The 8,164-nt window shown below is 46.7% G+C and overlaps 1 protein-coding gene across 1 annotated transcript in view; it reads left to right on the top strand.

The window, feature by feature from the left end:
• The first annotated feature begins 957 nt into the window (after nt 1-957).
• ARL8B (ADP ribosylation factor like GTPase 8B) overlaps nt 958-8,164 on the top strand; it is a 73,826-nt gene continuing 66,619 nt past the window's right edge. The window contains exon 1 of the mRNA XM_021718330.1: nt 958-982. The gene's annotated coding sequence lies outside the window, so the exon portion shown is untranslated. The remainder of the gene's footprint in view (nt 983-8,164) is intronic.

Below are 8,164 nucleotides of genomic sequence, written 5' to 3'. Positions count from 1 at the left end.
CCGGACTGGCTGCCTTCTCTGGGCGACCTGCGAGAGCGTCCAGGCAGCCTCGCGGGAGCCGGGCGCGAGTTCACTGACATGCCGCTTTTGGGGGCCTGCCTCTTTATTCCACTCTCCCATATGGCTTCGGGGGTTGCATCACATCAAACCCAAACGTTGCCCAAAGGAGGAAACCAAATGCTGAGAGGCCTGGGAACCGGCCGTTCCTCCATTCACTGGGAGACGTGTACAGACCCCCTGCCAGGGTTAGACCCGGGACGCCGGGGATGCCACCAGGGAGGCCGACTTGAACAAGACAGTTCCTACCTTCAGAGGCACCCCTGCTAGCTCAGCTCGAGGCGGTGAAAGAGGGCTGAAGTGAAACTATGCAGTTCTGCTTTTGGCTGAAGCGCCGAGACAGACGCCACGTGTCAACGTGGGGGTGAGATCATCATCCCAGACTTGCAGAAGGGTTGGCTTTGCCGTGTCGAGCCCTTCGCCCCCACTGAGGGCGTGAAAGAAGCCGAGAGAAGGAAATGACAGGAAAAAGACAGTGCGCATTTGGAGGGAGTTGCTGATGGGCTGAGTTCTCCCCCTATCCACACCCCCTGGGAGAAGGGAGGTGGGGTGCCCGCCTCTCATCTTAAACCTAGGGAAAGGGGACCGTTTAGAGAGGGACCACTTAGAGAGGCTGGGGAACACTGTGGATTCCTGCCCGAGGCACGTGAGGCACCAGGACTGGTTAGCTCTTCTGACCGAGGAGCAAAGACACATTGTCACATTGAGGTCAGTGCTGTCCCCATGGTTTCTGAAGGAACCGGATGTGGATCTCCTGCCTGCCGTGAGGCTGTCTTGGATCTTTTCGTGGAGGCCTCCTGGTGTGGTGAGGAGATGTCAGCAAACAGATGATAAACTTTGGATGCTCTCGTTTCTTGTTTTCCTCCAGGTTTTAAAGGAAAAAATTCTTAAGCCACTCGTTGGAATAGAGATCAGTGAATTGCAGGTGAGGCATCTCCAGTGCTCTATGAGAAAAAGAGCCAGCCTGAAATATCATGGTAATGTTGGTCAAGTCAACACTTTCCTCGCCCTTTTAACTACTCACTTGCTTCTGACACACCCCACTCTCTACCTCCACTAGTTCTGATGCTTCATGGAGGGGGGTGACCATACGCCCCAGCTTGCCCAGGACACTTCTGATTTACACCTGCAGTCCTGGCATTATTATTATTATTATTATTTTGAGGTCCTGGCTGCCTGGAGTTTATTTTCCACTTGGTGCAGGAAGACAGTTACGTTATCAGGAAAGCTCCCATGTGCTGGGCAGTGAAAAGCAGTGCTCTCACTTCTTTTGGTGTTTGCTGTGTTGATAGAAAATAACCCAACTGCTTGTCTGCCTGCTGCAGCCACCTAGTTTGCCCAGAGGGACCAGGATGGGAGGGGAAAGGAGAGGGGAAAGGGGAGGGGTGGGGAGGGAGGGCTCTGACAGCCTAGCGCCTCAAGGCCTGGGGCTGGTGGTGGCTGCTCAGGATGGGGGCCCAGCGTTGGCTTCACCGGACCGGCCACCAGGCCCTTTCCTTGTCGCTTCCCGAGCCAGGCCACGGGCAGTCATCCCGCTGGGGGCCTGGCGGGTTCCGTGTGCTCCGTGGACTCCAGCACCGTGGCCGTGAAGGGGCGAGTGGACTTCCCGAGAAAGAAGCTCGCCCACCAGTGACCCGGGTCAGCCTTGGGAAGACCCGGGGGGTGCGGGATGGCTTCCGCGAGGCACTCGGCACTTCCGCAGGAGCCGTCGCTGGAGGTGGAACCCAGGCGGCGCCGGTAGTAGTCGTGAGCGGCCACGAGCGAGCCGCTGGAGGGGATGGCCGCCAGGCTCTTGCTTGTGGGCTGGTGGAAACCTGGGCGACGACCCCCGCGGGCCTGGGCGCGCGATTAGGGGTGGCGGGGAGCGGACGCTAGGCCACGGAGCCCATCTGCAGAGGAGACCGAGGGAGGCCGCGCCACCACTGAGAGCACGCGCACCCCTGGCATAATTATTAATAGCACCCCCTTTCACTCTCAAAACGGCCCCATTTTGGATGATAAATTATATATTCATCCTCCACATGGAAGAACAGTTAGGCAGGTGTCATGGGTTAAATCCTCCCCCCCAATGGTATGTTGAAGTCTTAATCTGTAGTACCTCAGAATGTAACCTTATTTGAAATAAGGTCTTGCAGAGTCTATTTTATAGAGTCAAAGCAAATTAAAATGAGGCCATTAGGGTGCACTCTAACCCAAAATTATGTCCTTATAAAAAGGGGAAATTTGGAAACAGACACACAAACAGGGAGGATGTCATGTGATGATGAAGGAAGAGACTGGGGTGATGCATGTACAAGCCAAGGGATGTCTAAGATTGCCAGCAAACTCCAGAAACCATCAATGAGGCATGGAGCACCCTCACAGCCTTCAGGAGAGCCCTCCTTCTCCTCTCCACCCCCTGCTGCCACATGGATCTTGGACTTCTGGTCTCCAGAACTGTGAGACAATAAATTTCTGCTGTTTAAGTCAGCCAGATTGCAATACTTCAAATACACCAGGAAACAGAAGCAGCCTATCTTGCCCTTTGTACCTACCCAAACATTCAATCTGCAGCTGGTTTGAACTGGGAACCAAGGGAAATTTTTATCTGAAATAAATTTTTTGTCTTTTAAAATTTCTTTTTAGAGCTGGGTGCGGTGGCTCATGCCTATAATCTCAGCAGTTTGGGAGGCCGAGGTGAGAGGATTGCCTGAGCACACGAGTTGGAGACCATTCTGGACAACTTGGCGAGATCTCATCTCTATAATAAAAATCAAAAAATTAGCTGGTCGTGATGGTGCGTACTTGTAGTTCCAGCCACTTGGAGGACTGAGGCAGAAGGATCGCCTGAGCCCAGTAGGTCAAGGCTGTGGTGGCTATGAGCGTGCCACTGCACTCCAGCCTGGGCAACAGAATGAGACTCCAATTAGAAAAATAAAAATTAAAAAAATAGGTAAAATAAAATAAATTTTATTTTAAAAATTGTTTTAATTTAATTTTTAAAAACTAGAGAAAATTGTTTTAATTTTTTTTAATTAGAGAAAATTAAGCCGGGCGTGGTGGCTGACACCTATAATCCCAGAACTTTGTGAGGCGGAGATGAGAGGATTGCCTGAGCCCACAGGTGTGAGACCAGCCTGGGCAACACGGTGAGACCATGTCTCCACAGTAAATTTAAAAAATTAACTGGATGTGGTGGCGCATGCCAGTGATGTGAAGTGACAGCAGGATTTTTTTTGTTTTTGAGTCAGTCTCACTCTGTCACCCAGGCTGGAATGCAGTGGCACACTCACAGCCACTGCAGTCTCCACTTGATGGTCTCAGGTGATCCTTCTGCCTCTGTCTTCCAAGTAGCTGGAACTATAGGCCCGCGCTACCATGCCAGGTTATTTTTTTATTTAATGTACAGAGGAGGTTTCGCCAAGTTGCCCAGGTTAGTCTTGAACCCCTGAACTCAGGCAATCCTCTTGCCTCAGCCTTCCAAAGTACTGCAATTACAGATTTGAGCCACCATGCCTGGCCATACAGCAGGATGTTTTATTACTGAAAAGTGACTAGAGGGAACTTGCCTGAGCCTGCCCAAAGCCAGTGGCTCTCCACGCTTTCAGCATCCAGTGAGACATGCCACATACTGACGGAGGGGACATCAGCAGAGTAATGGTGGCTAGGCTTGAGCTTGGGCTGCTGCTTCTGGCACTGTTTCTACCCATGCAGATCTATTCAAATCACACAACTGTTGGAACACTTTCAAGTAATTCCTCCCAGAATACCTCAGCTGCCCCAAATCCAGCTAATGTCACCACCAAGATGGTTGGCAGTGCCCTGTAGTCTACAGCCTGTCTCCTGATGGTCTTGATCTCTCTCCTACATTTTTTTTTTTTTAAGTTGAAGTTTCACTCTGTTGCCCAGACTGGAGTGCAGTGGCATGCTCACAGCCATGGCAGCCTCGACCTGCTGGGCTCAGGCGATCATTCCATCTCAGCCTTCCAAGTAGCTGGAACTACAGACTTGCGCCACCATATCTGGCTAATTTTTTGATTTACTGTAGAGATGAGGTCTCCCCAAGTTGCCTAGGTTGTTCCTAAATCCATGGGCTCAGGCAATCCTCTCAGTCTCCCAAAGTGCTGGGATTATAGGGGTGAGCCACTGTGCCTGGCCCTCTCACCTACATTTCTGCTGTTAAGAGACTCAGGTCAACAGACAGCTGTACTTCCTTATCTTCTAAACCCGGTTCAAAGGGTGTCTAGAAGTTCAGTGTGACAAGGAAACAACAAGTCTGTATCAAATCTACTAACTCCATACCTTTTATTGACAGAAAAACGGTTGAGAATCCCAAATTTGGTTGGCTTGAAGAACATGTGAAGGGTTTGACTAGATCATGAATGCCAATATTAAATTTGCTGGAGTTTAATGCACAGGATGAAGAGAGGCAACACCAAAATCAGTCAAGATATGATTTCTTTAAATGTGGATTAAGGAATGTGGATGCTAAAACTCTCCCTTATAAATAAAAATTGGCCAGGTGTGGTGGCTAATACCTGTAATTCCAGCACTTTAGGAGGCTGAGGCAGGAGGATCACTTGAGTACAGGATTTTGCAACTAACCTGGGCAACATAAAGCGATCCCATCACAAAAGAAAAAATAAATCAATTTTATCTTATCTAGGATGGGATGTGGAATGGAAACTTAGTTTTCATTTGGTTCATTAGATATACAAGATCAAAAAATAGTTCGGTAATATAAAAAGCTTCCATGATTCTTTCTCTCTCTATATGTACATCAGAGGAAATTTTCAGACATTACCGTAAATGCTCAATATATTGTTTTATCAGTACTAATTTTTTTTGTTTGTTTTTTGAGTCTGACTCTCATCCAGGCTGGAGTACAGTGGCACGATCATGGCTCATCACAGTTTGAACCTCCTGGGCTCAGGCAATCCTTCTGCATCAGTCTTCTGAGTTACTGGGACTATATGTGTATGCCACCACACCCAGATAATTTTGTTTGTTTATTCATTCATTTATTTATTTATGTTTTTCTGTAGAGACGAGGTTTTACTATGTTGTTCAGGCTGGTCTTGAACTCTTAGGCCCAAGAGATCCTCCCATCAAAACTAATTTAATGCCAATATACCTAGGTGAAGTTTTTACATTGTTAAGCTATCACTGTTCTCTTGGGGACTATGGGATTTTGTTGGTTTGCTTTTTTTTTTTCAAGTTGGAGTCTTACTCTGTCACCCAGGCTGGAGTGCAGTTACATGATCATGGCTATGGCGGCCAGGTGACCCTTCCACCTCAGGCTTCCAAGAAACTGGAACTATGGAACTACAGTTGTGCACCACCACGTCGGGCTTAATTTCTTTCTTTCTTTCTTTTTATTATGGCTTGCCTTTGCCTCCCAAAGTGCTGGGATTACAGGCATGAGCTACCACGCCCAGCTGGGAACTGTGTTCTTTTTTCTCCAAGGCTTTGGATTTGACTTTGCGTTTGAACTTTTATGTAGTAATTGGCATGTGCCAGGGCAATGGTGGATTGGAATCTATGCTCAAGTCCAAGCATCATGAGTAAGCATCATTATAAAGTGAAAAGGAGTCATTTTCTATCACCTGTTTCCATTCAACAAGAACACCAGATTCATTTAGCTAAACTGATTCCAAAGAGTAGAATCAACTCAATCTGAAAATGTTGCTTTCTATTTCACCTCAACTAATTTCAAAATGTTGCTTTTTATTTTTGTTCCTGTTGAATACTTTCTATAACTTAAAAAATGATGTATTTTGAAGATAAAATTACCAATCTTGAGTCTAGCTAACATAGTGAGAACTTGTCTGTACAAAAATAAAAATAGGCCGGTGCAGTGGGTCATGCCTGTAATCCCAGCACTTTGGGAGACGGAGGTGAGAGGATTGCCTGAGCCCATGGTTTTGAGACCAGCCTGGGCAACTTGGTGAGACCTCATCTCTACAATAAATTTTTAAAAATTAGTTGGATGTGGTGGCACACATCCATAGTTCCAGCTAGTTGGAAGGCTAAGGTGGAAGGATCACCTGAGCCCAACAGGTCGAGGCTGTGGTGACCATGAGCATGCCACTGTACTCCAACCTGGGTGACAGAATGAGACTCTGACTCAAAAAAAAAAAATCTGTCTCTAATATAAATAAAGTGAAATAGTAAAAAAATCATTTTTAGCTACAAAGATCAATATACGGGTGCTACCAGTCTGAGGTTGGATTGGCAGATGCTGGGCAGCTGTCCTTGAGAAGCATTGCTTTGTATAAAGTTTTTGTAGAGTCTTTTTTGTTATTAGGCACACAAACAGGAGCGCCCTCACTTCATGGCCTCCTCTGGCTCTACTTGTCAGCGTTTTCTTAACCTTAGTGACTCCATTTTGATTTTGACCACTCTCACAATGTTGTACATCTATTTTGGATTGTATGTTGTGTTTGTGTATTTATGCTTTGATTCATAACTTCTAATGTTATGGAATTGATTTGCATTGAACACAAATTGCAAATAAAAGGAAATAAATGGGTAAAAGAGCAAAACAAACAAACCAACAAACAAAAAAGAGTGAATAGCAACAACAAAAAGAGTGATGGGGCCAGGGGAAGAACCAGTGCCCAGAGCAGCAGCATACCAGAGGAGGCCAGGGTGGTACTGGCTGCTGCAGTCAATGTGTGTGTTGCCTGTAGAGAAGTTAAACGCAATAATAAACCAACAACACCTGGTCTACTTTTTATTGCCATTGTGCTGACAATGTTGATCCATGCCAGTGACAAAACACCCTCCCTACCTGGGGATGCCTCTCATGCCTCTCGACACCTCTTTGGTCCACCATTGCTCCAGAGCAGGCTTAAGGGACATCACAGTGGAAAATAGAAAACAAAAAACAACCAACCAAACAAAAACCTATCATCTCCAGTGGTTTTTCAACTGGAGGTTATTCGGTCCCTGCTCCCACCTCGGGGAATACCTTTAGTTCCAGCACTCTGGGAGTCTGAGGCAAAAGGATTGCTTGAGGCCAGGTATTCAAGAGTAGTCTGGGCAACATAGTAAGACCCTGTCTCTACAAAAAAATTAAATAAAATAAATTAGCCAGGTATAGTGGCACATGCCAGAAGTTCTAGCTACTTGGGAGGCTGAGGCAGAAAGAGAGCTTGAGCTCAGGAGTTGGAGGCTTCCTTGAGCTGTGATAGCACCACTGCATTCCAACCTGGGCAGTACTGCAAGATCCTGCCTCACAAGCAAATGAACAAACAAAAATCAACTAGGGATGAGGTGGAGGTATTACCAGCACCTAGTGGATAGAAGCCAGGGATGCAGCTCGACATCTTGCTGTGCACAGGACAACTCCTCACAACATGGAATGAACCAGCCTCAAATGTGAATAGTGCCAGCTTGAGAAAACCTGACCTGGACATTTCAACAGAGGAACACACACTGAGAGCTCCTGAACTGCAGGTGAGAATGGCCTGGGTGGATTCCAGAGACTGCTCTACACTGTAAGTTCTTAGAAAGAGGAGATTATATAGGTCATTTTCTGAGTTGTATGCCTGCCACAGGAACACAGAAAAGGGAGCTTCCATTTTGGGAATTGGAATCTCAGTTGTGAGAAGTGAGGAACATTTAACAAGCTCTTTTTGTGGGCAGAGCACTGTGCTGAGATTGTGTTATTTGTTGCATTTGACCCTCATGATAACCCTCAAGGTAGATATTGCTATTCCCATTTTCGGTTCAGGAGGTAAAGCAATATATCAAAGTTCAGAAGTGCAAGAATTGAGCGGCAAATCCACACCTGCTTGACTCCAAAATGTAAGGTTTTATTTGTCTAGTTCTTGTTTTTTAAATAGAGACAGAGTCTCCTTGCATTGCCCAGGCTAGTCTTGAACTCCTGACCTCAATTAATCCTCCCACCTTGGCCTCCCAAAGTGCTGGGATTATAGGCATGAGTCATTGTGCCTAACCAATGCTTTTACCCATCAAGTTATACAATGACTAGGAATCAGATCCACCAAGAAGCAAGGATGACCTTGACAAAGCAGAAAGCCATTTGAAAAATAATTGTTGGCCAGGCACAGTGACTCAAGCCTATAATCCCAGCACTTTGGGAGGCTGAGGTGAGAGGATT

This window comes from Carlito syrichta, unplaced genomic scaffold, assembly GCF_000164805.1.
Source record: "Carlito syrichta isolate Samal-C Ts95f unplaced genomic scaffold, Tarsius_syrichta-2.0.1 Scaffold312086, whole genome shotgun sequence".
NCBI classification, from domain to species: Eukaryota; Metazoa; Chordata; class Mammalia; order Primates; family Tarsiidae; genus Carlito; species Carlito syrichta.
Note: the sequence above shows the minus strand (reverse complement) of the source record. Positions and strands in the feature narration are given on the sequence as shown.